The sequence below is a fragment of the Numida meleagris genome, chromosome 1 (assembly GCF_002078875.1).
Source record: "Numida meleagris isolate 19003 breed g44 Domestic line chromosome 1, NumMel1.0, whole genome shotgun sequence".
Classification (NCBI taxonomy): domain Eukaryota; kingdom Metazoa; phylum Chordata; class Aves; order Galliformes; family Numididae; genus Numida; species Numida meleagris.
Genome location: NC_034409.1, coordinates 719,514 through 724,397, shown reverse-complemented (window position 1 = coordinate 724,397; position 4,884 = coordinate 719,514). Strand labels below are relative to the sequence as shown.

Below are 4,884 nucleotides of genomic sequence, written 5' to 3'. Positions count from 1 at the left end.
GGAGCCATTGGCAGCCACTGGGAGCCACCAAGAGTAACTGAGAGCCACCAAGAGGCACTGGAAGCCACCAAGAGGTAAGGAATTCCGCTGAGAGCCACTGAGGGCTACTGGGAGCCACTAAGAGCCATTGAGAGCCACTAGGAGCCTTTGAGAGTCAGTGAGAGCCACCGGAAGCCACTGAGAGCAACTGAGAGCCACCAAGAGCCACCAGGTGCTATTGGAAGCCACTGAGAACAACTGAGAGTCAGAGAGCCACTGGAAGCCACCGAGAGCTAAGGGGGGCTATTGGGAGCCACTGAGAGCAATTGAGAGCCACCAAGAGCCACTGGAAGCCACTGAGGGCTACTGGGAGCCACTGAAAATGATTGAGAGCCACTGGGAGCCCCTGGGAGTGATTGAGAGCCACTGAAAGCGACTGAGAGCCACTGAGAGCCACCCAGAGCTACGGGGGGCCATTGGGAGCCACTGAGAGCCTTTGAGAGTCAGTGAGAGCCACTGAGAGCTACAGGGGGCCATTGAGAGCCACTGGGAGCCACTGAGCTCCATCAAGAGCTACGGGGGGCCATCAGGAACCACTGAGAGCAAATGAGATCCATCAGGAGCCACTGAGAGCGACTGAGAGCCATTGGGAGCCACTGAGAGCAACTGAGAACCACCAAGAGCTACTGGGTGCCACTGAGAGTGATCGAGAGCCACTGGGAGCCACTGAGAGCCATGGGGGGTGATTGAGAGCCACCGAGAGCCACTGAGAACCATTGGGAGCCACCGAGAGCCACCAAGGGCCACCAAGGGCCACCAAGGGCCACTGGGAGTCACTGAGAGCCGCCGATAGCCATTCAGAGCCCCTGGGAGCCGTGTGGTTCCGTCTGGGATATCCCATCCCGAGTTTGGTTCCGTGAGGACCTGGATAACGGCGTTCTGCAGGAGAGGTCGTGGTTACTCAGAACCCACCAAGAAGGGGAAATCCCTACAGCGCGGCCAGGGCGGCTCCGCAGTTTTCGGAGAGTCCCGAAAAAACCATCCACGAGCATCGGAGTCAACGAGAAAGGATTTGTCATGGTCGGCACCCGTCCCAACGATCGGAGAAAATGAACGAGAGAGGGGGAAGAACCTGCCCTGTACAAATGCCCCGCGACTCCACGGGGGGGAAGAAGGATTCGTCTCCGGATTGGTACCGGATACAAAAATACATTTTGCACGCAGCGCATCTCAGCAGCATCTTCATACGCAGGATGGGAAAGGGGACAGGTAACAGTCATCGGGAAATAGTTCATCGTTGCACAACGCTTCCTGGAGAGGTCGGAGCAGTACTGGAATGCCCTTCCAGCAGTGAGGTAAGTGAGTTCTGGGTGAGATATCGGAACATCGTGGAGCCTAATTGCTTGTTTTCTCTGCTTCAGGAGGTTTCTGTGCACGCACAGGTAGCAAACGCTGCTCAGGTTCCTGGGGATGCCCCATCAGACGGCACCGCCTGCACCAACCAACACTCAGAGGTCACCTCACTGCCTGCAACCCGGGAACGTCAGCCGCGTCGGGACCAACGAGAACTGCATCCAACCCCAAGAGCCCTGAAATCGTCGCCGAAATGCGCAGCAGAGATGGTCGAGCGTGTTCTGTGCGCTCCTGGAGGCGCCCGCTTCTGCTCAGACCTATAAAAATGGTGCATAATTCCCAAGGTAAGCTAAGGCACTGTCCATAATTAGCTAACGACGCATGGCTGCTCTGACCAAAGGCTTCTTTTTTCGTTGCAAGTGGCCACGCAGGGGTCAATCACGGCCCAAACCTCATTGCAAGCAGCTTCAGAACCTGGCAACCGTGTACTCGGAGCTCCCAGCCCACCTGGGACATGGGCTGCGCTTGGGGGGCACAGCACAGAGCTCCATGGCAGCAGCACTCAGCTGCTCAGCACAGGGACCGTGCCCTGTGCCCACCCCAGCTCCTGCCCCAGTTCTGAACACACGCTGAACGGCTCCGGGCTGAAAAGCAAGAGGTGCACGTGAGCTTCCATTCCGAGCTGGTTCACACGCTCCTGTTGGATACAGCTGGAGAGAGACCTCACCTCTCCAGGACGGCAGGGCAATTTTCCAGCCCGAAACCCAACGCCGCGTCCCCGGCGTGGTTTGAGGAGGGAATGCAGCACCACGGCACCCTGCCTTCCCCGCTCCCAGCGCAGCAAGAAGGAATTCAAGCACAAGGTCCAATTAAAAACCAAACCGAAGAGTTAATTCAACCGCCCCCCAAGTTTCCATCTTGCTTTCAGACCATGTCTCACTGCTCCAGCTTGCCGTGCCGCCCTCTGCAGCACAGGGTTCTTCTGACCCTAAGTCCCCAGGCTGTGCCCCCTCCCCTGCCCCCCCAGGTTTAATGCCCAGGCCCTGAACAACGGAGCGTTGATGCCTGAAAGCAGTCAGCCAAGGGGCTCTCCTGAATGGAAAGGACTGCGCTTTTCCCACAGCACAACCAGAGAGAGCTGCCACAAATCAGGGCTTTGAGCTGCCCGACCCGGTCGCTTTTTATCTGCAAGGCAAGCAGGGAACAACCCTCCCCTCTTGCACTGCAATGCTCTGCAGTAGAAGCAATGCCAGGAGCAACAGGCGTCGCTGTGCAAGCTGCCACCCTCCTGCATTGCCCTGTGCCCAGCGGGGCGAGCCCATGGGACCCAGCACAGCCCTGGGGCTCGTGCCACGGGGGTGGGCGATGGATCACGGCCCTTTTATAAACGTGCTGCGCTCTGAGCCTCTGCCTCCCCTTGTTTCCTGCCATAGCCAGCTGTGTATAAACGTACCTGGAACCACCCATACCACAGGTAGGTATCTACAGGCTCACTCACCAGCACACGTGTTCAAAACTGATAAATTCTACATAGACACGGACAGATTCCGAACGCTGCAGGTAGAGGAGGAAGGACAGGGCTAAGTGTGACTTCGGACTTCATTGTTTCCTGACCAAGCAGACGGATGGGGAGGCTTTTCTCACGGATACATCTAGGCTAAGCCAATCCCATGATGCCTGGTTTACCTGGAACATCCCCTGAGCCAGGCAAGGGGCTGCCATCCCCCTCAGCTTACTGGTAGGTTTGAAACAGACAGTGAAAAGCTTCCCTTTAAATCCACAGACTCCAAGCCAAGAGCTGAGACAAGGGGAGAGCGGGCGACGGGAGGCACAGACAGGGAAATCCTTGCACATCCTTGCACGCCCCGGGCTGCTCAGCACCGCTCTGCTCCCAACCCCAACCAAACCATGGCACACAGGGACGACGGAGCAGCCAGCACCACCACGTCGTAGGGTAACTGGGCCATGGCAACATCTCATGCAAAGATGGTGTACCAGGAGAACAAGGGAGCTGGAAACCTCTCACGCCAGGAGGAAGATCCGACTGTGCCTGCTGCTGACGGGCCTGAGCAGACCTGGTCACAGCTGCAGCACGGCAAAGCCCACGGCCACTGCTGGAACTGGGCGTGAGACTGGACAAGAACCACTGTCACGGCCTGGGAGTCACTGGGACTGAGCCCACCATGGTCTTCCATCAGCTGCGGCGATCGGCTGCGCAGAGCTGCATTTAATGCCTGATTTTCCATAGGATCATTTTGGGGTGTTTGAAGAACGCCCTAACCTGGTTTTCTGAAAATCTCTAGCACCAGTCCTCTGAAAATTAAGACTTAATTGAGCACGGGACCCCAGACGACTCATCGCTTCTGAAAATCCTGGCCCCGAGTGGGACGGCTCTCTAACGAGCAAGTAACAAAGCGGAAAGTGAGAGATCTCCTTCCAGCACAAAGCATCTCGCAATTCTCTCTTCTCAGTCACAAGGAGGGGGGGGGGGGGGAAGAGCTCCAGAACAGCAGCCCCAGTCACCCCGTGCTCTCACCCCGCGTCCTGCACCCTCATCACCATTTCACAGAGTCACAGAATGGCCTGGGTTGAACAGGACCTCAAAGATCATCGAGTTTCAATCCCCTGCTGAGTGCAGGGTCACCAACCACCAGCCCAGGCTGCCCAGAGCCACGTCCAGCCTGGCCTTGAATGCCTCCAGGGACGGGGCATCCACCACCTCCTTGGGCAACCTGTTCCAGCACGTCACCACCCTCGGAGTGACAAAATTCCTCCTAATATTTCTGGTGCTCTGACCGAATCCTCATCTTCCCTACGAGCAAAAACGGAAAGCTTGGGCACGGGATGGCCTCGTGCTGCGGGTACATTGCCGCCAGGACACCGATCCAGCAGGGCAGGCCTGTTCATCTCCTTCATCTCCCTCCCCCCAACGCACCACCTCTCAACGCGGTTACAAACATCTCCCCTGCACTGCATCCAGATCACAGCTCAAAATGAAGGTGGTTTCGTTTTCCTTGCAGCCCAAAGTGGCTCGGATGCCTCTGCTGGTAACAACAGAGCGGAGCGAGGTACTTTCATACTCACAGGGCGAAGTCTCTCGTTACGCACGAGTGAGAACACATCGGAAAAGAAGCTGCTCGGCGACCCTACGTGTCGAGCTTCATGCTTTTATTCCAAAGGGAATGATTTTCCAGCTTAGACCTCGCACTCACGGCAGAAGCGGCGCCGGACGCTGCCGGGTGGGTTTCGGCACGCAGCTCCCACCCCAAGGCAGCGGCACGGAGCCTGGGGCTGCGGTGACCCAACACCTGCACCCATAGGTGTTCTGTGTGCACGAGTCCAAGCTCAAGGCGGGGAGCGGGACAGAGCAGAGCCTGGAGCTGGAGCGGTTCCTTCCGCCTGCGCCGGGGGCAAGCACCCGTCTGGATCTTGAGCTGACCTTGCTCCCAGGCAGCGTGGGGCGCAGTCCGGTGCTCGGTGCTGCTGTGCTCAACCATCCCGTGGGCCCCCCAGCTCGCCATGACCGCCTGCCCCCAGTCATGAGGGGGGGGG

General features: G+C 58.0%; 1 long non-coding RNA gene across 1 annotated transcript in view; it reads right to left on the bottom strand.

Moving 5' to 3' along the window:
- The window catches only part of LOC110392318, an 8,941-nt gene extending 4,063 nt beyond the window's left edge, over positions 1–4,878 (bottom strand). The window contains exon 1 of the long non-coding RNA XR_002434305.1: positions 4,417–4,878. This is a non-coding gene — a long non-coding RNA (uncharacterized LOC110392318). The remainder of the gene's footprint in view (positions 1–4,416) is intronic.